This window comes from Anomaloglossus baeobatrachus, chromosome 12, assembly GCF_048569485.1.
Source record: "Anomaloglossus baeobatrachus isolate aAnoBae1 chromosome 12, aAnoBae1.hap1, whole genome shotgun sequence".
Classification (NCBI taxonomy): Eukaryota; Metazoa; Chordata; class Amphibia; order Anura; family Aromobatidae; genus Anomaloglossus; species Anomaloglossus baeobatrachus.
The window spans coordinates 94,485,780-94,513,749 of record NC_134364.1 but is presented as its reverse complement, the minus strand read 5'-3'; the positions used below and the strand labels follow the sequence as shown (position 1 = coordinate 94,513,749).

Below are 27,970 nucleotides of genomic sequence, written 5' to 3'. Positions count from 1 at the left end.
TTATTAGCCGCATACCACAGGTGGCGTCACGAACACAACCATTAACAAGCAAGCCACATATACAACTGACACCCACCAGGGCCACGGAGCCAGGCCCAGCCACCACTGACCACCACCGGACTAGTCCGGCCCGGCACCGGGTGTCCCATAGCCCTGGGGTGGGCGAGTCACAAACCCAGCTCTTTTGCTACAATAGTGTCTATAAAATTAGCAGCAGAGCCACAATCAACAAAGGCCTGCAGCCATACAGATTTTCCCTGGTGAGACAATGAGACAGGTAACATTAACCTCATAGGGTCTGCAGGAAGTACCTGGGCACCTGAGCGGGTATCCTGGAGCCCGCTCAGGTGCGGTTGCTGCCTTGGAAACGATTGCCTCAGAGATCCAGGCCCTCCACGATCGGCTCCATAACGTGATCTGTTCCCTTGCAGTCGACGGGACTCTGGACACGCGGAGGTCGGTGCTGTAGGGGCTTGAACCTGAGCAGACCTGAGATCCTGCACTTGCTGTGTAAGTCCATGTACCAGGCCAGAAAGGGTGTGCACCTGATTCAGCATAGCATGGAGAGAATCCATTTTTTTTTTGTTTAGTGGGCCAGAGATAATGTAACGCCTGCCTGGATAAACAGACTCAGGTAGGATGTAATGGACAGACTAAAGGGAAGCCCCTCACCAAGCAGGACCCCAGAACCCTGAAACCCTTTAACCCCTATACAGGGATTTGGAATTACACAAGGCCCTGGAGATCTCTACCCGTGGAAGGCTGCAGTCCGATGAGAGTAGTCGTCAGGCAGGGTCAAACCAGGAACAGCAGAACAGGGACAGAATCGGCAGGCAAAGGCATAAACAGAAAACATAGCAGTGGTCAGATCCGGGTCGGACAGCAAGGTACAAAACAGCAGGCAGAAGGGTAGTCAACAACAAGCAAGTCAGCGCACAGGAATCACAAAACAAACAGCACATCAGCCAGAATCAGAACTATCTCTGGCAGAGTCCAGCAGACAGGAGGGGGAATAAGAAGGGTGTGGTATCTTCCCATTAGCTGTAGCTGAATGATGGTACTTCAGCTGGGAGACACCCGCCACCTACAGTCAGCCAGCGGTACTGCAGATCCCAAGATAACCCAGCCCAGTGGATGATCGGAGCCTGTGCCCACCGGTGCTGCTGGCATCGACTCCTCTCCCATCACCAGCACCATCCACGGCAGGAACACGGCGTCGCCTGGCGATCGGAGCAGAAGTTGCTGGAGCAGACTCCGGCGGTGACGTAACAGCGGGCCAGCACTTCAGCTCTCTGCTGCTCCCTGGCGGCAATCTCGCAGCCCAGCTGGCTCGGCTGCCGATCCCAAAAGGGAGCACCTGCGTACCCCTGCTGCGTGCTGGTCGGGCCCCGCCGGATCTCCCCCGTACCGGCTACAACCGATACCCTCGCTGGGAAGTCCTGCGGTGACGCGGCCTGGGATGCTGCCTTATATCGGCGACCTGGCGCTTCCTCAGCCGAGGCGTGGGGTTCTGGGATGACAGGCCTCACCTGCTGGGCCCTCCTGCTGGCGGCCTCCACTACTTCCGTGGCCGGTTGGACTGCCGGGGCCGGGACTCTCTTAGGCGTGGTCACTTCCGGGACCGGCGGCTTCACCTCACGGACGGACACCTCCCGAGGAACCTTCCACGGTAACGGGATCGGTGCAGGTTGTTCATAGGGTCGTCCACGGGCAGCGCCTACAGGCTTGTCCTCTGGGGCGGGCGAGTTAAGGCCACTTTACACACAGAGATAAATCTTTGGCAGATCTGTGGTTGCAGTGAAATCATGGACATATTGTTCCATTTGTACACAGCCACAAACCTGGCACTGATTGTCCACAATTTCACTGCAACCACAGATCTGCCGCAGACTTATCTCTGTGTGTAAAGTGGCCTTTAGACTCCGCTGCCGGTGTTGGGGGCAGCGGACCGATTGGCGGGGCAGCGACAACCGATACGGGTGGCTGGGGAGACAGCAGGGTGAACGGGCACAGACATCGCCCCTCAGCCGCAGCGACCGGTCCCTCCGGGACACAGGCGTGTGGGTCGCCTACCCGCTCCTCCAGCAATGCCTCCGTCTCGCGTCTCCACACGGCCACTGCCACCGCCTCTATTTCGGCCACCCATTGCTCCATCAGGAACCGGACTTGGGCCTGCATATGGCAGCACATCTGCGCTGTCCGGGCCTCCACCCACGCCACTGTTCGTGGCGTGGGCTCCGGGATCTCAGGGTTACCGGACAGGACAGACATCTTGCGCGTGTGCTTCCAGGAACCGGATGAAAGGCAGAGTCCTGGCATCCCTGCCCTTTATCCCCTTGGTTACATGAGGCAGGCCTTCACTCGCCCCCCCTTGGTTCTCTCTAGCACCTCCTTTCCCTGGGGGCAGGTCTTCACCTTCGCGCCTTCCCTGCTCGTGGAAGACGACTTGAGCGGGAACTTTCGCGCCCAAGATGGCGGATTTTCAATTTTTTCAGCCGGACACCGCCGGCGGGGACTGCAAGGTGCACTTCTACTGGTAAGCAGATGGGTAGGATCCTGTTCATGACGACAAGTTGTCGCGGGCGGAGGGGTGGGAACGCCGCTCGTCTGGAATCGCTGGCGCTCGGGTCCAGTGCTTCTGCTCCTCGGTGGCTCGAGCACGGGGCTGGACCCGGGGCTCGAGCAGCGCCTCCTCACCCACGAGTGAAAAGGGGAGGTTTGTGGTGGGTATTTGGGATGTCGGTCGTGACGCCACCCACGGGTTGTGGTGATGGTGGGCACCACTGCTGCTGGTGACGGGGGATCCCGGGAGCGATGGTGGAGACTAGCTAAGGTGTTTACCCCTCCATGGGTAGGGGCTGTTGGTCCCGGGGCCCCAGTTGGAGAGTAGGGAGGAGGGTATAAGTGCAGGTGCCGAGGCGGGGAGGCAGCATGGGCGCGGGTGCAACGTTGCGGTGCAGCGCGGTGCCGGATGGCACTGTTGTACTCACTCAGACACAGAAGGACAGAGTCTCTGGTAAACCAAACGGCTGGATGACGGGGCCCACAGCCGGCTGCGGTGTTCTCACTCTCCCCGGACGGGTTGATGGTGGCTGTCGTTTTCCTGCACCTGTGTAAGTGTATTTAACTCCTATGGCTTCCCACGGGTAGTCCGCTCCCCGGGGTGTACATGTCGGGAGAGCCCGTTTGCCCGCAGGCGCTGGCCCTTGGCGGTGGCACTTATCCGGACGGGTTGGGCTGTTGCCTTCTGATGGGACTTAGGTGGGAATGAACCCCTGAGGTCCAGACCGCAATCAGATAATTTGACCTTTTCGGCTCCTAGCCCAGTCGGGGTCTTAGTACCCTGCCTTGGTGCTTGGCTTCAATCTGCTCCTCGGTTCGGTACCGGCGGGCCACCGCCCGACCCCAGTCCTACGGTTCCGCTGACCTACACCAACTCCTGAAGACGGCCACCACCGTCTACCGACCTTGCTGAACGTGCCTGGGCTCCAACCCAGACACCAACAGTTTTCACTCCTCTCACTTCCACTGCCTACCACGATCTACTGTCTTTTCCCGCCTCCAGGCCTATGAACTCCTCGGTGGGTGGGGTCAACTGCCTGGCTCCACCCCACCTGGTGTGGACATCAAGCCTGGAGGGTGGCAACAAGGATTTGATTGACTGGTGTCACCTACCCAGGGGAGGGGTGTGTGTGTGTTGTTAGTGTACTGTGACCCCTGGGGGTCCAGGGCATCACACTGTCACCAGGTTTTTGCTTCCCCATCTGAGAGCATCATAATGTAAAGTCAGAGACCCTGATTCCAGGGATGTGTCACTTACTGATCTGTTTGCTGTCATTTTCAAAAAAGCAATATTTTCTCTGCTGCAGATCTAGCAGTTATACAGAGCTCATCAATATGCTGGATACCTGCAGCACTCCAAGTAGTCCTGTAATTATAATCTACTGCTGATTAATCAGTGATTTTATCAAAACTACAGCAAGTGTGAAGCCCCGCTAGTATGTGTCGGTGCAATACCTTCAGGGACTCCACGTGGATGGAACAGTCTGGTCACAGGTAGGGAACCTTCTTTTAGGATTGTCGTGACGCCACTCTCAGTATTGCGGTCAGCGGGGACCGCCACTGCAGATTAAGGGGATGCCTGGGGCTGATGGTGGGTGCAGTCAGTATATTAGCCCCCTGAGAGTGAGGCAAGCCCCAGGCCCCGGTGTATGTGTGTGGGACCACAGGTCGCAGAATGACTCAAACACAGTCCAAGAAGTCTTTCAACGTGTTTACTCACTGTTTGGAGGTCACGGTGAGATGCCCGGGCGACACTGTGATAACCAGGTTGAACCAGGAATTCCAGGAGGCCGTTCTGAGGGTAGCTGTCCACTCGCCTTCCTTGCACTCTTTCTGTTTTAGGAGGATCCTTTGCTTGAAGCGTGGTAGGACCCCTCCAGGGAAGCTGTTACCACCCTGCTCCCCTCTTTCTGGCTCGTCTGCCGGCAGCGTGGCCTTGGTGGGATGGCTTCTGGCCCTGTCCCCTTATGGGCCTGGTGATTGCTGCTTGGCTCAAGCTCTGTGTAGTCGTGGTGAGGGCATGAAGTACCCCCCCCACCTGTAGGTTAAGCAGCTCTGGATGATCTGCTGCCTGTACTGGGGATCTAGTTCCCCTTGTGTGCTCGGATACCGGGATCTCCGTACTCAGCCACCCTTCTCTCTGGATGATTTTCAGGCCGACCCACGGTACTCCTTTCTCCCCCGCTTTCAGCTACTGCACTCCTCAGGACCTGTCTGACACGAGAGCTCCTCTGCTCCCTTCCACACACTTCAACTTCTTCCTCCAGACTCCCCTCTTCCTCTCTCTCTCTGCCCTGCTTCCTAGCAACCAGCCTCTGAACACACCCCCTAGCTGGGAATTGAAAGTTAACCTCTTCTGGCTACCCAAGGGTCCCCTCTGGTAATGTGGGAGGCCTGGTCACTATATGTTTGTGTGTGCACCTCATCCTGGCCTTTGGAGATTACCTGGAAGCATTGTCCCCGCATGGGTGCAATACTCTGTGGTGCCTGACCAGGTCAGGGGCGCCACACAAGCAGCCCAGAAAGTGAAACAGCAGATCTGCTTTGTCGATAATCATACTCTCTCCATCCATCCATCCATCCATCCATCCATCTTTCTCCATCCATCCATCCATCCATCTTTCTCCATCCATCCATCCATCCATCCATCTTTCTCCATCCATCCATCCATCCATCTTTCTCCGTCCATCCATCCATCCATCTTTCTCCATCCATCCATCCATCCATCCATCCATCCATCTTTCTCCATCCATCTTTCTCCATCCATCCATCTTTCTCCATCTTTCTCCGTCCATCCATCCATCCATCCATCTTTCTCCATCCATCCATCCATCTTTCTCCATCCATCCATCCTTCTTTCTCCATCCATCCATCTTTCTCCATCCATCCATCCATCCATGAAGTCATCCATCCAGTAGTGTCTAGTATAGGATGGGAGGGGTGCGGTATCCTAGACAAATTTGTCACCCCTGCGCCAGCACTTTGCCACCGGATATTAGACCCAGGACAGCTGGAATATTTAGTCTTTCTTCTGTATTTTCGTACAAAGTTAGAGAGTTAAAAATCTGAGAACTTGTTCCGCCTCCATGTTCTGGAAATGTGGGAGGAGAAGACTCTGACGGAGGAAGCAATGTGCTAATATTTCCAGCATGTGGACACGCAGCACAATGGGGCTCCTGATGTTACTAGCGGCGTATAGGTCTTCTGCAGGTGAGTGCTACCTGTGTACCCCACTGATTGTGAGTGACAGACTCTTGTGGAACAGACCTGCCTGTGTCTTCAGTGTCAGTGTGGTTTGTCTTCCTGAAGCTTTTCCTTGTAGCTAAAACTTTCCCAAAGTTTAACAACTTACTAATATTCTTTGTTCTTTGATTTTCCCCATTTTGGAGACATCTGTTTCCCGTCAGTTATCATGTAGCTGCTGAGATTAAGGCCTTCTTTCCATAAAACAGTTATCCATAGCTGGACGTCTTGTGCTGCTTCACGGTGATTCAATGAGCAAGGGGAGTGTACGGGTGACAGCAGATACATCACACTGAGTGGAAAATCTGTTTTGGCTCAGATCTATATAGACTCATCATTCTGTGTGTGAGATCATAGTTATGGGGGGTTTTGGGGCCATCATACTCTGTGGCGAGCTGTTTGAGCCAATATACTGTTTATAAGGCTAATGAGGATCATACTTTGTGGGCGAGTGTGGTGGTAATCAAACTTTGTATAGGCCATAATACTGTATGTTGTATCATAATTTTGTAGGGGTCTGTGTCGGCTCATACTGTGTGTTGGGGGCTGTGGGAGAAATCACATTGTGTTTTGAAGCTGTAGAGGCATCATACTGTGTGTTGACAGCTTTGGGGTGCAGTATACAGTGTGTTGGGTGCTCTGTGGCCATCACACTCTGTTTGAGAGCTGTAAGGGTATCATACTGTTTGTTGGCACATTTGGGGTCCAAAGTGTGTTAGGTACTTTGAGGGCCATCACACTGTGTTTAGGAGCTGTAGGGGCATCCTACTGTGTATAGGGGATGGTGGGGGCCATCTGTCACAGTTCCAATGTACGGAGCATCTTGTGCTCTGCTGTTTTGAGCTCATGTGGACGGGTTGTTTCTCAGCACAGGGTCTTACGCTGATGCTAGGAGGGGCTTTCTCAGATTCTTCTTATTCAGGGTGATTGCTCTGCTTCATTAGGGAGCATGGTGGCCGAAAGGTCGCCAGTCATATTTCCTGGTTCCACAGTAAGTGCTATTTGCTCCCATTTGTGTACAGTTATCTGATCTCAGCTTCTCGATCCTGGACTGTAGTTAATCCTGCTTTGCCCACCCCCCTGACTTTGTCATTACCTCCTGGCTTCTGACCTCGGACTTTCTCCTGACCACGTCTCCTCCTGCTCCCTGTATCCTATACGTACTCTCATGTAATCCTGACCCCCAGCCTGTATTTTGATCTCATCTCTGCCTGCTCCCTGTGTCCTGTCATGTCCTCCTGGTCCTGATCTCGACTTGTTTAACTACCTCTTTGTTCACACTGTACGCAAGTAGTATCTAGCACCACCTAGTGACTAGCACCACACTACACCACACAGTGTAGAGCATCACACCATCACTCTGTGGTTGAGACCTGTAGTGACATCATAGTGTGTGTTGGTGGCTTTGGAGTCCAGTTTACTGTGTGTTGGCAGCTGTGGTGGTCATCACACTGCGTTTTTTTGGAGCTGTAGATGCATTATACTGTGTGTTGACACCTTTTGGGTCCAGTTTACTGTGTGTTGGGCACTGTGGGGGCCATCACACTGTTTGGGAGCTGTAGTTGCAATATACTGTGTGTTGGCGCCTTTGGGGTCCGGTTTACTGTGTGTTGGGCGCTCTGGGGCCATCACACTGTGTTTAGGAGCTATAGGGACATCATACTGCCTATTGGGAGCTGTAGGGGCCATCACACTGTGCTTAGGAGCTGTAAGGGTGTCATACTGTGTGCAGGGGGTTTGGGTTCCAGTTTAGTGTTTTGGGGCTGTGGGGACATTGTACTATTTTTGGAGAAGCTGATGATCAAAGTACAAGAGCTCAATAAATAAGTGTTATGATTTACTGCTTTTTACAACCATCATTATATTATTTAGTTTTTATCATTTTAATAATAAGACATAAAATGAATATTAACATAAAATAATTTGTCGCCTAACAGGTTTTCATATTATAATAAAATATTATAATAGTAATACTGAACACATATTTAGGTGGCTAATCTAAATGTCTAGTGAACACTATACTAAGTCACACTAGGCATTCAATATATGAAATATCTGCTCCGGCTTTCATTCATTTAAACTCCATTTGATTACAGCAGCCTTCGAGTCTATTAGCATGATAATGAGCTGAGGCAATTCACTGTTTGCTCATGGCCTTCACTAGCTCTAGGCAGTTACTAATCTAATCACGTATTGTTAATGTTGCAGTGAAAGGGGTGCACTTAGCTCTAAGGGGTGCTTCACACACAGCGAGATCGCTGCCGAGATCGCTGCTGAGTCACGCTTTTTGTGACGCAGCAGTGACCTCATTAGCGATCTCGCTGTGTGTGACAATGAGCAGCGATCTGGCCCCTGCTGCGAGATCGCTGCTCGTTACACACAGCCCTGGTTCGTTTTCTTCAAAGCCGCTCTCCCGCTGTGACACACAGATCGCTGTGTGTGACAGCAAGAGAGCGACAAATGAAGCGAGCAGGGAGCAGGAGCCGGCGTCTGACAGCTGAGGTAAGCTGTATCCAAGATAAACATCGGGTAACCAAGGTGGTTACCCGATATTTACCTTAGTTACCAGCATCTGCAGCTCTCACGCTGCCTGTGCTGCCGGCTCCGGCTCTCTGCACATGTAGCTGCTGTACACATCGGGTTAATTAACCCGATGTGTACAGCAGCTAGGAGAGCAAGGAGCCAGCGCTAAGCAGTGTGCGCGGCTCCCTGCTCTCTGCACATGTAGCTGCATTACACATCGGGTTAATTAACCCGATGTGTACTGTAGCTATGGTAGGAGAGCAAGGAGCCAGCGCTCAGTGTGCGCGGCTCCCTGCTCCCTGCACACACAGCTGTGCGCTGGTAACTAATGTAAACATCGGGTAACCATACCCGATGTTTACCTTAGTTACCAGTCTCCGCAGCTTCCAGACGGCAGCTCCGTGCAAGCGCAGCGTCGCTTGCACGTCGCTGCTGGCTGGGGGCTGTTCACTGGTCGCTGGTGAGATCTGCCTGTTTGACAGCTCACCAGCGACCATGTAGCGATGCAGCAGCGATCCTGACCAGGTCAGATCGCTGGTCGGATCGCTGCTGCATCGCTAAGTGTGAAGGTACCCTAACACCCCAGGTATTATAAGTACAGTAAAAGACTGTGTACATATGCATAGACGGAGGCAGGACGCCAGGCATGTGTCCCAAAGGAATGCTGTGTTTGGCTCTAAACTCGCCAAGTGCCATTGGCGCTATTCTCACTGCAGAATGACACTCCACACTTTGCTTTCTCTGGGGCTTCTGAGTTGCAAAGACAGGCTCGGACGTCGACCAGCTGTGTGCTCATTAGTGACTGGGCTTGCAGGAGTTCATCTCTGCTCTCCTGATGGTTACCTCTTGGATCACATGTGGAAGACCTATAACAGTTACTCCCTGCCTTTTTAAGATAGTGGAGCTTGTCTGCTCATGCAGACTATAGCTTTTGCGAAATTGGTCCATGTGCTGTTGTTTTCCAGTTGCTGGTGAATTATTGTGTGCTACTTGGTGTGCTGTGGAAATCTTCTTGTTATTTCCTCCCTGCTCTTTATTCCCCCCTTATCCCATTTTGTCATTTATCTCTGTGTGTGCGTGCTGTGTGATAGAGTTTTTGGTTTCCCTGTTTGTCTATATCTATGGGTTCAACCACTTCTGTCCCAGTCCTTCCCTGTGGTGGAAGAGACTGGGTATTAGATCAGAGCTTGCTAGGAGCAGGGCAAGGATGGCGGCGCAGACATCTTCACCACTAGAAGTATCTCTGGGATTAGGGACAGCTAGGGCCTCCTAGACTGAGGGTCAGTCTGGAGCACTGGTCCCCTGTTATCCCCTTACACCCCCTGACAAATGTGCATCATTATACCATGGTGCCACTGACATTCTGGTCTGTTAATGTTAATATTATAAATTCCTATCTGAAGACTACCATTTAATGTAGAATATCCTGTATGATATTTTATGACATTGGGCTAGTTGCAATATTATATGGGTTATTTAGTGTTCTTGTTAACACATCTATAGGGTGCTTTGGCGATTGCTAGCGATGTCGCGACCGATAGCACCCGCCCCCGTCGTTGCCGCGATATGTGGTGATCGCTGCCATAGCGAACATTATCGCTACGGCAGCGTCACACGCACATACCTGTGCAGCGACGTCGCTGTGACCGGCGAACAAACCCTCCTTCAAGGGGGAGGAGCGTTCAGCATCATAGCGAAGTCACTGCAGTGTCGCGGGCGAGGAGGGGACGCCGCGCTCACCACGCTCGGGTCCGCCGCTGCTGCTGCTCGGTGGCTCAAGCGGTGGGCTGGATCCGGGGACTCGAGCGGCGCTCCTCGCCCGTGAGTGAAAGGGGAATAGTTTTTGGGGTTTGGGAAGTCGGTCCATGACGCCACCCATGGTTTGTGGTGCGGTTGGGGACACCACCGCTGCTCTGGACGGGGATCCTGGGAGCAATGACAGGGAGCAGCCGAGATGTTTCTCTCCCCTCCGTGGGTAGGGGATTTTGGTGGTCCCGGGGCCCGGTGATGGTGACTGGAGAGTGGGTAACGGGGTTTGGCGAGGTGCAGGGTTGCGGGGGGGGGACAGCGCAGTGCCAGACAGCACGGTAGTACTCACTCAGCCAATAACGTACATGGAGTCTCCGGTAAAACAAACGGCTGGACGGATGGGTCCCGCAGGCGGCCGCGGTGGTCACTCCCGGTAGGTTGGCGGTGACTGCCTCTCCCTGCACCTGTGATGTGTTTTCGGCTCCGATGGCTTCCCACCGGTAACCCGCTCCCCAGCGGTGTATTTGCCAGAGGAGCCCCTTTTGCCCGCAGGCTCTGGCCCTGGGAACTCTAGCTGTGGCGGTAGCTGTATTTCCCTTCACGGTTGAGCGGTTGCCTTCAGTCGGGTCTTTGCTGCTGGGAAACCCCGGAGGCTCCCGTCGCTGACGGATTTGACCGGTTTAACGACGACTCCAAGCCTGGTCGGGGTCCGTAGGCCCTGCCGAATGGTGCTGGCTTCTCTTCGCTCCCCGGTTCGGTACCGGCGGGCCACCGCCCGTCCCCGGTCCTTACGGTTACGCGTCAATCGGCCGCTCCTGCAGACGGTCACCACCGTCTGCCAACCTTGCTCTTAGGTGCCCGGGCCACGTACCCGGACACAGTCAGTCTCCTTTTGCTCCTCCACTATCACTTCACTCCTCTCTCCACTCCACTCCAAAACTACTCTCTCCACTACTCTGACTCCTTTTCCCGCCTCCAGGACTGTGAACTCCTCAGTGGGTAGGGCCAACCGCCTGGCTCCACCCCACCTGGTGTGGACATCAGCCCCTGGAGGGAGGCAACAAGGATTTGCGTGTGTGACTGATGTGCCTAACCGGGGTGTGGGGTGTGTTGTTGCAGTACCTGTGACGTCCTGGCTTGTCCAGGGCGCCACAGCAGCATCACTGAGTGGCTGGCCAATAGAAGTGGAGGGGCGGAGATGAGCGGGACGTAACATCCCGCCTACCTCCTTCCTTCCGCATTGCTGGTGGACGCAGGTAAGGAGATGTTTGTTGCTCCTGCGGTGTCACACATAGCGATGTGTGATGCTGCAGGAACAACAAACAACATCGTACCTGTGGCAGCAGCGATATGAAGGAAATGAGCGATGTGTCAAAGATCACCGTTTTTGAAGGATTTTGTGATCGTTGATAGTCACTCCTTGGTGTTACACGCTGCGATGTCGGTAACGGCGCCGGATGTGCGTCACTACCGTCGTGACCCTGACGATAATTCGTTACCGATATCGCAGCGTGTAAAGTACCCTTATGAATGCAGCATTGTTATATTTGAGGCATTGCTAGTAGTAAGTACTGATTAGTGGAAATAAAAAAGCTGCACTACTGTCATGCGGTCTTTAGCTTTGCACTCGCTAGGTGTCATGGTGGCGTTGGACTCTATTCACACCACAGAGTATGACAAACAAACGGAGGTCTCTTTGTTGCTGAGCCTGGGCTGTAGGCTGTTTTAGCTTCACTGCTCTCCAGTCCAGCAGGAGTTAATTCCTGCTGGCTTGTGAACTGCTGTTAGGATCTCAGGCTGTTAATAACCACTTACACCCACTTTCACTCTTTATAAGGTACTAGATCCGGTTGCTTATGGCCGAATATAGCTCAGCATTGCTTCAGCGATTGAAGTCCCTATTGTAGTTATCCAGAGCTTGGTGATCTATTGTCTGCTTTCCTGTGTGGGGTGGAAATATCCCCATTGTTAGTTTATTTCCTCCCTGTGTTTATTTCCTCCTTGTTTTTCCCTCATGTCTGATTGCAGTGTGCATGAGTTTTGTTTTTCCCCTGTCTGTGGTATTTGCGGGATTTGCTTCTCCAGTCCTGGCCCTCTTCTGGGGGGTGCTAGATCAGGGTTTGGACAGGAATTAGGGTCACACTGGTGGTCCAAACCTGGCTACCATCAAGCCTACCTCTGGGATAAGGGATAGCACAAGGTCCCTAGTCTGTGACAACTCTGACAACTGCTGAATTCAGGATTGGTGGTAATATGAGGTATATAATGAAATACTGTTAGGCAAAAGTTTTGTAAAGATGCCTTCAAATATGTGTGCCACATTAGTATAATAAGTATACTGAGATGCAGGGTTTCTGTTTGTTTTTGTTTTATTAATATTAGTTTCTGTTTTTTAGGAAATTGTCATTAGGTACTAAGTATTAATTGGCATCTTGGTCAAATATTTTTATTATGATTTATTAAAGGTTAAATGTTAACAATATCCCATACAGTGAGATTGTATTAAGGGAAAAAAAGCAAATATTTTTCAGTAAATAGAAGGGGCAGGTATTAATAGTGAAGATTGAACAACAGTGAGTGCCCATTTAACAGTTATCTAATTTTAGGGATCAATGCCCATTATAAAACCACTGCAAAAGACAACAATACAGCTTGTCCCACCCATAATTCCAGCTGTTTAAAGGAAATAGACCCCACAAGTCTATTTTTTGGCAACATCCTGTATCATAGATCCCAAAATGAAAATGACCCTGTTTCATTTGTTACAGCAGAGCCTCTACATGACGTGCCCGGGGATCTACATTTGCCCCTGAACTTGACAACGTCTTTCAGTTCAAATGACCTGAAAGAAGTATCCTGGAAATTTGAAATCAATGGAACAGAAAATCTCATTGCAACAATTAGGAATGGCAGATTCGTTGACGACCACAACGGCTATAGTCAATATGATAATGGAGCCGTCCTGGAGATCGATAATCTGACAAAAGAACATCAAGGAATCTACATCGCTGATGTTACTTTTCCTAATAATACAGTGAAAACGATGAGTTTTAACCTCACAGTCCACGGTATGTATTCATAATACTTATGATCACTGATTATAATGTTAATTTAGTCTGTAGAGAAGTGTGAATAATACTGATTTTGTTTCTAGCCTTCAGATGTCAGATCTGTGGACTTTCAAGATTCAGGGTTATCTTAAATCTGTATGCAATAGCTCTTTTTCCCAATAAGTATATAAATTACTTAAAGGGAATCCGTCACTTGCCATACATATGTAATATTTGAGCCTGGTATGAATGCCACCATTCTCCTTAATCCAAAAATGGCTTTCTTTATTTGCTGTGCCTCTCTTTCCTTATATACGGCCTCACTTTCTCAGTATATAAAGCTAGTCTTGTTACCCAGTGGGTGTGGTCTTATATGATGTCATCTGTTTGAAGTCTACACCCACTTATCAAAAATCCACATTCAAGATGGGGCCATATCTCTGGAACAGAGAGGCACAGGAAAAAAAGAAAGACCTCGCCGGAGTCAGGAAAGGGCCTCCATTTACAACAACTTTCAAAGTGACATATTTAGGACAAGTGACAGGTCCCATTTAAAGATTAATAGGACATACAGTATGTACAATCTTTTTAAACCCTACTGTTTGAACCAGTATGGAGATGTGTAGATGATATTGTCTATTATAAACCTCATGTTATTCTTCTTTTATCAGAGTCTGAGCTCACCAGAGGACTCTTTGGTGTTCTAGTGGTCTACTGAGTATTCGAGTCTGACCCTGGGGGCATTTCTAAATCCATATGTAAGCACGTACTATATATAGTGCACAAATGTGCTTTAAGTTAATGCTTTATTAGGTAGAAAAAATTGTTGCAAAGACTAATATTTCAGGTAAACTGTCTTCTATGGAGACCGTTGGGTAAATGGTTTAACAAATGACTGCTCTAACCAACTGTTTGCATTTTCCAGTGAAAAAAAAATTGTATATATTGTCACCCTGGTGCATTATCTGGGTTATAACATATAGTTTGTACCTTTGCTATGATTTCATCTAGAGGCATATATTTCTCTTTGATCCATGCAGAAACATAAATCATTTTCAGCCAAGTTGTCATATTTTGGCACTATCACTTCAAAGGGCCATGCTTTCAAACGTATGGTGCCATATGGAGGCTAAGGCAGCCATGCCATATAAAAAAAATGTGTTTTGTGTTCCTAAGAGAGTAGGCCTAACCTGAGCCATAGGGGCATCACTCTACCATCCTGACTTCTCTTTTTCTTAACCCAGGAAATCTGTCTCCCGCGGAAAAGGAACCCACCACTTCCTCCCCAAGCTCATATGCCCAGTCTGAAGGATTACCTACCAACTCTGGTAAAACACTAAACTTTCTCCTTCAATTTTTAATTTTTTTTACATACTCTTAAGATAATTGTGGTCTTGTAAAGTAATTAAAGGGATCCTGGCACTTGCAATAAATAAATATGTAATTTGTTTTTATCTGGACGCTGCTTTTGTGAATCTGGAATTGCTGTTTTTGCTTCGGCACCTCTCCAATCTTAAGGTACGGCCCCCTCTTCCTTGTAACTAAATCTAGTCTTTTGGCCAGCAAGGGTTCTGTTAGGGAGTATTCTTGAGGATCCTGCCCAATTGGCTAAAATACCAGCTTTATATATAGGGAAGCGGAGGCCATGTCTCAGGAATGGGGAGGAGCAGGAACACAAGAAAAACATGTGGAAATCGACCCAAGAGTGGGTCGAATATACCACAACTTTCCATGGGCAAATATTTTTTATTATATTTAGGTTTAGTCATTTGTGTATTCAGTTGCACCTTTATCTGGGTTGCCATTATTTATAGGGATTTGTGATCCATGTCTGAAAATATACTGGGAACTCTTTTGTTGGTTAAAGATTGGAAACTGTGGAAAATACTGTCTTGGGGCCCTGTTTTTCTGTGTATTGGAAGAAGATTTCCCAAGAAAAGAGAAAAAAATCATTATCCAGCTCATAGAGAGCCGTTTGACGGCCAAGCAAATTTCTAAATTGCATCATGACAGTGGAAAGAATATGAAATGAAGTCCGTCCATCTATTAAAAAACCAAGAGGTGGACGTCCAGGCAAAATATTGAAGTCAACAAGTCGGCTCATCACAAGGTCTATCAGTTCTGGGGCAACAAACACAGCAGTGGAGGCGGCTCTTATACTTCATAATAGTGAGATCACAGACGTCCATGCAAGCACCATATGATACACACTACACAAGTCTGGAATGGTGGCCCGAAAAAAGGTGAAGAAGCTTCAACTTCAATATCATAAGAAGGGTCAGCTCAAGATTGCAAAAAAGTACGAAAAGTGGACAGTCGAAGATTGGCAACAGGTGATTTGGAGCGATGAGATGAAAGTTAACAAATGGCTCTGATGAGTGCAAATGTGTCTGGAAGAAACAAGGGAAAAAGGGGAAAAAGGGGCTAATGGATCGAGAAACTGAAGGAACTGTCAAGTTTGGTGGAGGAAATCTAATAATATCGGGTTGTTTCACAGCCAAAGGCATTAGATGCTTGACCAGGATCAATGATGGTCTCAATGTTGAGCTATATGTGAGTATCCTACAAGATGAGTTATATCATACACTCAGATACAATGGGCATGAAAAGGGCGACTTATTGTAACAGCAGTACACCGACCTAAAGCATACATTGAGATTGGTGAAAAAATGGATCAATGACAATGAAGGAGAGGGGCTGTATTGGCCTCCACAGTCACCAGACCTCAACCCAATCAAAAACCTGAAGAAAAAACTGTACACTTTCCCAAGTGAGTCACCCAGTATGCACCAACACTGAGAATGTGTAGAAGAGACCTGGGGTCAGATTTACTTGAATATCATAGAGAGACAATACAGAAAGAATTCAGGCAGTGTTGAAAGCCAAGGGTAGATTTACAAAAGAAGAACAAAATTATACAATATTAAATTTTGTTTTTTAGGAGCAAAACAGTAACAATGCAGTGACATGACAAGAATCTGCTTAACTCATAATATGCTAAATAGTTGCAAGTCAAATTTATGTATGAGATAGCCAAGATGATTGTCTATAAAATGAATGTTGTCTCACGCTCAATGCTGTAGTAGATGGTGAGATATGGAGCCTGAAACTCAAAAGTTCACAACTCTGCCAACCTAACCTTTCTTTTCCTTTACTTAGGGAATCTCACTCCCAGTGAACGAGAGCCGACCACTTCCTACCCAATCACCTCTAGCCAGCCTGAATTATTACCGACCAGCCCTGGTAAGAAATTATACCTTTACATTCATGTACCTATTTTCATTTTATCCACTCCTGGGTTTGTCTCATACAAAATTGAATATGTGATCCTAGCCATAGACTGTGGTTGATTATACAGGTTCATTAAAGGTGGCCAGTCATGTAACATAAATATGACATTTTTGTTTACTTGGTGTAAAAACTGCTGTTTTCCTGAATCCGGCGATGTTTTTCTTGTGTTCCTGGGTCTCCCTGTTCCTGAGATATGGCCTCCTCTTCCTCTAGGCTTTCATGCATGTAGGTGTGGTTTACAAGAAGACACCACTGATGAGCCACACCCACTTCTAGAGCAAGACCAGATTTAAATACAGGGAATAGATGGGCGTATCTCAGGAACAGAGAGGTGTGCAAACAAAAGAATAACATGGCCGGATTCAGGAGAACAGAGGCATTTACACCAGGTTCAAAACTTACATATTTATGGAAAATGATGAGTCCTCTTTAAAGAAGTTGTGTCATGAAGACTAATAGGATTTACAGTTGATCTTCTTGAAATCCTACTCTATTAGCCAGCATGGAGAGCTGCAGATGATTTTGTCTACTACAGAAGATCATAGATCCTGTTTAGCCTGTGTTATCACAGTCTGGGATCGCGAGAGGACTCTTTGATTTTCTAGTGGTCTTCTTCCATGTATCAGGCCATCTGACCACGATCGGAAACATTTCTAAATCTATAGGAATAGAAATACACTGCGCAGAACACAGACATTGAAATTCGTGCTGCTGACAATGGAGTCAATTCATTATATATTTATGGCCAAACTATGTAAAACATGAAACACTTGTAGAAGTTAATCCACGAAAATAAATCCAGCACTTCTAAAAAAAATTACTTTTTATTACTTAAAGTTATAAAAATAAAGTAAAAAAAAAAAGACATTGCAAGTAGCGTTTTACGCGTTTCGAGGATAAATGCCTCTTAATCATAACCTTGAAACACATAAACCGCTATATTTGTAACATCCCTCTTTTTTACTTTATTTTTTTAACTTAAAGAATTAATAACGGGAGGATCAGGGATCAGGACACAGACCAGCCCTACAGGGTCCACACTGCCCACCGTACGGACAAGGAAACTGCCAACAAAGGGACATTCGGGCCCCAAACCAGCTCCAACCTACGGGAACCCAACCACACTGAGGGTGCCGGGGACAGAGCAACTGAGTCATCAAACTGGCACTGCAAATACAAAGACCTGAACTAGCCGTCCAAGGGTCCACAGTGAGTAAAGACTGTTAACTGATAATCCATGGTGTGGCTTCCTTCTTTGGCGAAAATCTCCACCATACATCCCCCGGGGTTCAGCCATACCTGCGGAGGGCTTACTACCACAGCTGCCACTAACACAAGCCCTATGGATAACGAACTCAGCAGCAGCGGTTCCACTATCTTACCCGCAACCCACAGGTGGCGTCACACCAATGACCATAAACTCCCATGTAAATATTCCCCTTTAAAAAGCATCCCCAGGGTCACGAAACCGGGCAACAGCCAGCATTCATCTGTGACACAGCATCCCCGTAAATATACGGCCCAGGACCGAGTACCCCATAGCCCTGGGTGACACAGCTTTTTCCTGGCATCATGAACAGGATATGGACTAGACCCATCAACCCAGGTGACGTGTGCGTTATGGACTATTTTGTGCAAAAACTACATCCATTTTTATCTTTGTAAAAAACTGGCTGCGCCATCACTGTGGCAAAAGCGCTTGAAAAACTGACTCCGCCCATGGGAGTGTGTAGAATGCAAGAGTGAAACTAACTGCAGGAAGCCGGAAGAGGTGCCGGTAGAATGCACCCTGGTGCAATGGAGGGATGGCAGTTCTGGATTGTGAGACCAGTGAACTTGCAAAAGACAGGATGTCTGCTTCCCCAGACCGGAGACAGATGTGGCCTGGCCGCAGAACCTAACCCTGGCTCGAAGAGGAGTTGAGGTGGCTGTGCCTCCGGATGCAGGTACGGATGATCCAAAAGATTGAAAACTGGCATTCGAAGATGATGGGAATGGTAGTGACTGTGCTCGACCAAGAAGAAGGGGCCCTGTATGAAGAGCAGCACCAGGAGCCGGTAAGAGTACAGGCCTCCCTGGCCCCACTAGTCCCCATGGCAGTGGAACCTGTACCACCCCTCCGTCCACGGCCAGACCAGACCGCAACGCCTTCCCCCATGGCCAGACCAGGCCAGACCAGGCAGTGTCACCAGATGCAGCCTTGGGAGACCCCTCAACCGACAGAGGAGTTACCGGTGACCAGACTGGGTGTGTACCCACGGATGGGAATCGGGAAGTGGATTGTTTGTGTCCGGCAGGCTCGATCTCCGAGTTGGTTTGGGTCCCACCTGCGAAGGGCAAGTTTCTCCGTGTTGTGCTAACGAGATACACGGTACCCATGATCTGGGCGCCAGAGTACGAGGGACCTATGTTTGAACCAGCCGTTGTTCCATTCCCAACCTGGCGGCGATGCTGTGGGCCATGGTGCGTTGCTCCTGTGTGTCCAGTAGATGTCCAGATCCCCGGAGCTGAGACCGGTTCCCAGATGCAACCTTATGTGCCAGTGGAGACCGCTGCGGAGATCCCAGCTCCCGCTACTGCAACAGAACCAGTTCCCCAGCTGCCACCAGGAGGCAGCAGAGGTGTGCGAGACCACTTCACACAGATCCCAAGTTCTGGCCTAAGTGGACCAATAGATCTGGATGTCCCCTTCCCTACACTGTGGTAGTTTCATTGTATATTGCTGTACTGCAAATAATGTTAAAAATGTTGAAGAAGTTACATGACCCTGCATAATACCGGAGAAGTTAATATAAAATTGGATCCCTGGTCATTGGACTAGGAATGACCCAATCTCTCACAATGTAAATATGTTACACCAGTTGTGCACCCTTGAGTATACCTTTACCTTCAGGACACTGATACCGCCACCAAGGAGAGAAAGATTGGAGGAAAGGGCTGCGGTGGAGTAGGCCGAGACCTGGTCACCAAGAAGATAGTTGACCTTCTTCCTAGAGGGTTCTGGGTCCAGGACGTTTGGGTGGTGGGTTGATGGGGGCAAATGTTCACTGCAACATTAAAAAAATGCCTCCCCTTCGAGGCAAGAATGTTATGTTACAATTCTTATGTTCAATAAACCCCTTTATTCTCTTTTACAGCCCAAGGATGTGCTGTGTTTCACCAAGGGGGAATGTAGCGCTCCTGAACCACTCAGGGCACTACTAGGTACTGCATCCCCACCGGGATGCAATGCCTACCCCCAGGGACCTGGAACACCAGTGACACCTGCACACACCAAAATCCCAGTTTCCACTCCACAACAGGGGTAATTGGCTAGTCACACACAAAGGGATGGCCACCCAAAGGGCGGAGACAGTCCAGGGGACTAGACAGCCTGGTGGGAGGGGACAGTAATCAGTCGAGATGAGAGGAGAGTGAGGTGCCTAGGGCTGGGTCAAGTAACGATGACCTGGGAGCACAGAAGAGTGGTCGCCAGAGCAGGTACACCCGAGTACCAGTGGGAGCAGAGCTCCGACGAGGCACAGGGCCCTAGGTCAGGTGTCAGTTTCACACAGCTGGGAAAATGCCTGCACAGTGAGGGAACCTTCATGGACCTCACTGACCCACAGATCCGGGGGCATCAGCAGTAACTGGAGGATCAGGGATCAGGACACAGACCGGACCTACAGGGTCCACACTGCCCTCCGTACGGACAAGGAGACTGCCAACAAAGAGAAAGTCGGGCCTCAAACCAGCTCCAAGGTACGGGCACCCAACCACACTAAGGGTGCCGGGGACAGAGCAACCGAGTCATAAAATGGCACTGAAAATACAGGGACCTGAACCAGCCGTCCAAGGGTCTACAGTGAGTAAAGACTGTTAACTGATAATCCATGGTGTGTCCTCCCTTCTTCAGCGAAAGTCTCCACCATACATCCCCCAGGGCTCAGCCCTACCTGCGGAGAGCCTACCACCACAGCTGCCACTACCACAAGCCCTAGGGGATAACTAACTCAGCAGCAGCGGTTCCACTATCTTAACCGCAACCCGCAGATGGCGTCACACCAATGACTTTAAACTCCCCTGTAAATACTCCCCATTAAAAAGCGTCCCCAGGGTCATGGAACCGGGCAACGGCCAGCATTCACCCGTGACACAGCATCCCTGTAAATATACGGCCCAGTTACCAATTGGTACCATATTGTTATATTTTGGAGATATTGCTTTAAAGAGGCCATGCCTCCATAATATGATGCCATAAAAAGGTAAAGACAATCATGCCATATTAAATGCCCTTAGTGGAGCCATTAGGGCATCACTCTGCCATCCTAACCTTTCTTTTCCTTTACTTAGAGAATCTCACTCCCAGTGAACGAGAGCCTACCACTTCCTACCCAATCACCTCTAGCCAGCCTGAATTATTACCCACCAGCCCTGGTAAGAAATTATACCTTTACATTCATGTACCTATTTTCATTTTATCCACTCTGGGGTTTGGCTCAAAAAAAAATTGAATATGTGATCCTAGCTGTAGACTATGGTTGATTATACAGGTTAGTTAAAGGTGGCCAGTCATGTAACAAATACGAAATTTTTGTTTACTTGGTGTAAAAACTGCTGTTCTCCTGAATCCAGCGATGTTTTTCTTGTGTTCCTGGGTCTCTCTGTTCCTGAGATATGGCCTCCTCTTTCTCTAGGCTTTCATGCATGTAGGTGTGGTTTACAAGAAGACACCCACTGATGAGCCACACCCACTTCTAGAACAAGACCAGATTTAAATACAGGGAACAGACAGGCGTATCTCAGGAACAGAGAGGCGCGCAAACAAAAGAATAACATCGCCAGATTCAGGAGAACAGAGGCATTTACACCAGGTTAAAAAAATACATGTTTATGGAAAATGATGAGTCCTCTTTAAAGAAGTTGTGTCATGGAGACTAATAGGATTTACGGTTGGTCTTCTTGAAATCCTACTCTATGAGCCAGCATGGAGAGCTGCAGATGATTTTGTCTACTACAGAAGATCATAGATCCTGTTTAGCCTGTGTTATCACAGTCTGTGATTGTGAGAGGACTTCTTGATTTTCTAGTGGTCTTCTTCCATGTATCTGACCATGTGACCACGATCGGAAACATTTCTAAATCTATAGGAATAGAAATACACTGCGCAGAACACAGACATTGAAATTCGTGCTGCTGACAATGGAGTCAATTCATAATATATTTATGGCCAAACTATGTAAAACATTAAACACTTGTAGAAGTTAATCCAGGAAAATAAATCCAGCACTTCTAAAAACTTACCTTCTATTACCATACTTAAAGTTAAAAAAATAAAGTAAAAAAGAGAGACATTGCAATAAACGGTTTAGGCGTTTCGAGGATAAATGCCTCTTAATCATAACTTTGAAATACGTAACCCACTCTATTTTTAACATCCCTCTTTTTTACTTTATTTTTTAACTTGAAGAACTAAAAGTTCATTTTTTTTTTTTAGAAGTGCTGGATTTATGTTCTTGTATTATCCATTTGGAACTTTTTATCAGGTACACTCTTAGGCTATGTGCACTCGCTGCGTTTTTTTGACGCTGCGTTTTTCTGCGGTTTTGATCTTTGCGTTTTTCTGCGTTTTTTCAATGCATTGCATGGGGGGAAAACGCAGAAACACGCGGGAAAGAATTGACATGTCCATTTTTTTTTAAGCTCAAAAACGCAGCTTAAAAAAAAGGTTGTGTGCGAACAGCAAAAATGAAAACTCATAGACTTTGCTGGGGAAGCAAAGTCATGCAGTTTTGAGGCCAAAAACGCACCCGAAAAACGCGCAAAAACGCCGCGAAAAAAAGCACTGTGTGCACAGAGCCTTATGGTCAGGCAAGCCTGAGCTTTATTTATGGTTTGATTCTTATCCGGCATTAACTTACTTACCTTACGATTTGGAGGTTATATACCATTATTTAATAGTTGCAGTGAAAACTCATATTCGGCATTAACCAGCTGCTACAGCTCTTTCGTCAGGCATACAAATGTGGCCAGTAGATTTTTTTTATCACAAATGTAATAACCAGGTTACAGATAATAATATCACGCATATATACAAATTGTGAGAAAAATACACTCCTTGTATGACACTTAAACCCCAAATTAGCTGTCTAGCTCGGACTGGCGGGTGTCCGCAACATGCCATGACAGATGAGCATGGACCAACAACTGTGAGGCGCATTGCAAAATAGACTAGTAACAATGAGGATGTAAAAAGAGAGGAGGTGTTACGGGGGGCTGTCTGATAATAACCGAAAGGAGTATCAGACAGTCAGGGTCCACCGTGCAAAGACTTTGCTGCAGACTATGGCAGAGTGCAATACCTCTGTTAACTCACAGAAGGATATAATAAGAAAGTAAAGCAATTCCTCCCTTACTTGGAGGGTGTGTGGAATGATCTCTGTTAATAATCACAGAGACAAAGGCAATGTGTGCGAAATGGCACCTACCTAGGTCCGCTCTTCTAGTGGTGCAAAAGAGACGAACAGCAGCGTAAGCCGCACAAAGCTCCTACCTGCGTTCGCTCCACTAGTGTGCGAGGACACGAACCACTAGATATGGCACCTGCCTAGGTCCGCTCTTCTAGTGGTGCAAAAGAGACGAACAGCAGCGTAAGCCGCACAAAGCTCCTACCTCTGTTCGCTCCCCTAGTGTGCGAGGATACGAACAACTGCCAGATGCAGTATAAGGAACGTTACCCTAGCGGCAACGTCCACCTACGAGTAGAATCACAAGGCCCAGCCAGACCATGTGCCTCAGGCACCTGCCTATGTCCGCTCCCCTAAGAGGTAAGGATACGGACAGCAGCCGAAGCTGTAAGGTATAAGAACGCTACCCTGCCGGTAGCGCTCACCTAGCATAGACAGAGGAATGCCTAGAGGAACGCGCACAGAGCGTCTACTCATATGCATGAACCAAGAGGACTGAGCACCATGCGGCGTGTGTCAGGGTCTTATATAGACTCTGTGCCTCATCCAAGATGGAGGACACCAGAGCCAATCCGCTGCCAGAACGACAGGAGTGACGTCATGCTGGCCTATCACCGAGCAAGACGTCACAAGCACATGACCAGCGACCAATCGGCATAGAAGGTGTCAGAGACATGTGACCTCGTGTCAGCGATGATGTCACCCGCACATGTGCAATGGCTCCAAGATTGGACTTAGTCTCCGGCGCTCGCACATGTGCAGTAGCAAGAAATCTGGACTTAGTCTCCAGCGCTCGCACATGTGCAGTAGCAAGAAATCTGGACTTAGTCTCCAGCGCTCGCACATGTGCAGTAGCAAGAAATCTGGACTTAGTCTCCAGCGCTCGCACATGTGCAGTAGCAAGAAATCTGGACATAGTCTCCAGTGCTCGCAGCAACCGTAACAGGAGGACTCTGACTATAAGGAGCAAGGGATGAGACACCTTATGACACTAACTTGTGTCTTGTCCCTGTCTGGTCCCTAAGCTCCCCTGATGTCCCTATATGAGTCCTTCTTCTCATCGCTGTCACATGCCTAGTCTGGCCCTCCACTCACCCTGGATAGTGACAAGACCGGTGATTACACTGGTTGTCACCACTACAGTAACGGCATACAGGGGAACATAGACAAAAAAGATATCAGTGGGGAAAAAAAGTATTTAGTCAGCCACCAATTGTGCAAGTTCTCCCACTTAAAAAGATAAGGTCGACCTGTAATTGACATCATAAGTGACCACAACTATGAGAGATAAAATGAGAAAAAAAAGTACAGAAAATTACCTTGACTGATTTGGCAATATTTTTTTTTGCAAATTATGGTGGAAAATAAGTATTTAGTCACCTAAAAATATGCAAGATTTCTGGCTCTCACAAACCTGTAACTTCTTTAAGAGGCTCCTCTGTCCTCCACTCATTACCTGTAGTAATGGCACCTGTTTGAACTTATCAGTATAAAAGACACCAGTCCACAACCTCAAACAGTCACACTCCAAACTCTACAGTGGTGAAGACCAAAGAGCTGTCGAAGGACACTAGAAACAAAATTATAGCCCTGCACCAGGCTGGGAAGACTGAATCTGCAATAGGCAAGCAGCTTGGTGTGATGAAATCAACTGTGGGAGCAATAATAAGAAAATGGAAGACATACAAGACCACTGATAATCTCCCTCTATCTGGGGCTCCGCTCAAAATCTCCACCCGTGGGGTCAAAATGATCACAAGAACAGTCAGCAAAAGTCCCAGAACCACATGGGGGAACCTAATGAATGACCTGCATAGAGCTGGGACCACCATAACAAAGGCTGCCATCAGGATTACACTACACCGCCAGGGACTCAGATCCTGTAGTGCCAGACGTTTTCCCTTGCTTAAGCCGGTTAATGTCCGGGCCTATCTGAAGTTTGCTAGACAGCATTTGGATTATTCAGAAGAGTATTGTGAGAATGTCATATGGTCTGATGAAACCAATGTAGAACGCTTTGGTAGAAACACAACTCATCGTATTTGGAGGAGACAGAATGCTGAGTTGCATTCTAAGAACACCATACCTACTGTGAAGCATGGGGGAGGCAACATCATGTTTTGGGGCTGTTTCTCTGCAAAGGGACCAGGACGACTGATCTGTGTACATGAAACAATGAATGGGGCCATGTATCGTGAGATTTTGAGTGCAAACCTCCTTCAATCAGCAAGGGCATTGAAGATGAAACGTGGCTGGGTCTTTGAACATGATAATGATCCCAAGCACACCGCCAGGGCAATGAAGGAGTAGCTTTATAAGAAGCATATGAAGGTCCTGGAGTGGCCTAGCCAGTCTCCAGATCTCAACCCCATAGAAAACCTTTGGAGGGAGTTGAAAGTCTGTGTTGCTCCGTGACAGGCCCAAAACATCACTGCTCTAGAGGAGATCTGCATGGAGGAATAGGCCAACATACCACCAACAGTGTGTGCCAACCTTATGAAGACTTACAGAAAATGTTTGACCTCTGTTATTGCCAACAAAGGATATAGAACAAAATATTGAGATGAACTTTGTTATTGACCAATAACTTATTTTCCACCATAATTTAAAAAAAACAACAAAAAAAACCAAAACAAAATCTTGCCAAATCAGACAAGGTAATTTTCTGGATTTGTTTTCTCATTTTGTCTCTCATGGCTGTGGTCTACCTAAGATGTCAATTACAAGCCACTCTCATCTTTGTAAGTGGGAGAACTTGCAGAATTGGTGGCAGACTAAATACTTTTTTCCCCATTGTGTAAATAAACTACATGGCTGCAGCAAAACACCAAGGCTGCAGGCAATATGGCTCCAAACAGTAGCACCGCAAAGGCTCCAGCAGCCGAACTACAGCAGTTCCTAGAAAACATCCTGCCTCCAAGGTAGTCAGAAACAGAATGAAATTGTATTACCGGCATCAGGTGATGGATCATGGGACTATTTATAGAAGATGGGAGATGTCACAAACTGGCTGCATTTGTTGTGAACTAGCTACTAGCAAGGAAAATTACGTTAACCCTTGCTACGCAATCAGAAAGTAAAAACCATTTCAAATCACAGGGCAATGTGAATCTCTAGCCCCAGAGTTGTGACGAGTCTCTCAACCATAAGCGACCCTCGTGACATTAATAAGATTTGTTTTATGAGCGCTGTAGAAGTTATCAGCACTCAGCCTTGTATGGTGTACTGAGGATTTTTGCTTTATTAGTACATGGGACCAGTTTAAATAGGGTTACAGACAAAGAACAAGGTCCTTCGGAACTATGCACCAATAAGAACAGTAGGGGCATGAATAGAAATGTGAAACTTCCCCGCCCATTAGTGTTCCTTATTCCCCATGACATCATAACATTATAAGACAAGATGGATACCATGAAAAAAATATATTCTGTAATTGCACAAAAATTGTGCTAGCTTCAAATCCTGCTTTTTCTGCAATGGTTCTTTAATCTCATGAATTAGAAGAATTTGAAACTGCATAAATGCACTGACAGTTAACTCTTTAACGGGTAAAAGCAGATGGCAAGGACAAATGTTTAAACATCATGGCCTGAGATCCTGAGAGTAGCCCTAACCCGAGCCATAAGAGCATGAATATCTGAGATTGTGACCTCTCTTTTTCTTAACCTAGCAAATCTGGCTCCCAAGGAGAAGGAGCCAACAACTTCTTATACAAGTGTGTATACCAAACCCAAAGCAACATCCACCAGCTCTATTAAGTTGAAATAATTTTACCTCCAACTTCTTACTTTTATTTTTATCTACTTGAGGCTTTGACTCGAAAAACTGTAATAATTGCATTTTTGATCCCATACGTGGACAGATACTAGTCTTACAGGTTAGGTAAAAGTGAATTGTTATTTTCCATAAATATGTTTTTTTGTAGCTTAATATAAATGCTGCTGTTCTCTTGAATCCGGCGATGTTTTTATTTTCTTCCTGTGCCTCTCTGATCCTGAGATATGACCCTTTCTTCCCTTTAGGCGTCTCTCACATGTCCGTGAAAAACCACACACGTTTTTCACAGACGTGTCAAAGGTGCGTATTGCCCTCGGTGTGCCGTGTGTATGGCACACATGTGTTCGCCGTGTGTAATCCGTGAAAACACACGGAGAACGGGAACTTTCTGCTCACCAGTCCCTGGCGTTGCTGTCCGTGGTGCTGATCTTCGGTCTCCGGTCCTGCAGACTCCTAGATGCTGCTGCTTCCGGCCGCAGTGAAGTGAATATTCAATGAGCATAATGAGCGGCGGTCGGCAGCAAGTGACAGCAGCGGCAGAGACAGGAGGGCTGGAGAAGGTGAGTAAAGGTTTGTTTTTTTTTCTCACAGACACGTCTTTTCTCCGATGTGTGTCACACGGAACACATCCGTGTTGTCCGTTTGCTTTATGTGTGACACCCGTGATGCCGGAGAGAAACGTGTTCCCGTGACAAACACACGGACACACGTAAGTACGGAACGGACACACGTTCCGTGCGCAAATACTTACGTGTGTCCAAAGCCATAGGAATACCTTGGTCTACGTGTGTACGTGTCTCCGGTACGTGAGAAAACTGCCAAACACGTACAGCATGTACGTGTGACAGAGGCCTTATATAAATCTAGACTTTTCATACATGTGGGTGTGGTTAATAAGAACACACCCACAGAAAAGCCACGCCCACTTGGATAACAGGTCCAGATTTAAATACAGGGAAGAAGGGGCCATATCTCAGGAATGGAGAGGTGTAAGAACAAATGAAAAACATTGCTGGATTCAGGAGATCACCGACATTGACACCAGGTTAAAAAAATACATATTATTGGTAAGTTATGAGTCCTCTTTAAAGAAGTTGTGTCATGAAAAGTATTAAAATGTATGTTTTATCTCCTTGAAATCCCACCCTATGAACCAGTATGGAGGACTGCTGATGATTTTGTCTACTACTGAAGATCATAGGGCATCAATATCCGCTATTCAGACCTCTCTTTTGTTCTTAACTTAGAAAATCTGACTCCCAAGGAGGAGCCCACAACTTCATACCCAACTGTCTATACCCAGCCTGATGTAACAAGCACTAGCTCTAG

General features: G+C 47.8%; 1 long non-coding RNA gene across 1 annotated transcript in view; it reads left to right on the top strand.

The window, feature by feature from the left end:
* The first annotated feature begins 14,379 nt into the window (after positions 1-14,379).
* LOC142258461 (uncharacterized) overlaps positions 14,380-27,970 on the top strand; it is a 29,461-nt gene continuing 15,870 nt past the window's right edge. Inside the window, exons 1-4 of the long non-coding RNA XR_012727781.1 lie at positions 14,380-14,455; positions 16,287-16,370; positions 20,751-20,834; positions 27,889-27,969. This is a non-coding gene — a long non-coding RNA (uncharacterized LOC142258461). The remainder of the gene's footprint in view (positions 14,456-16,286; positions 16,371-20,750; positions 20,835-27,888; position 27,970) is intronic.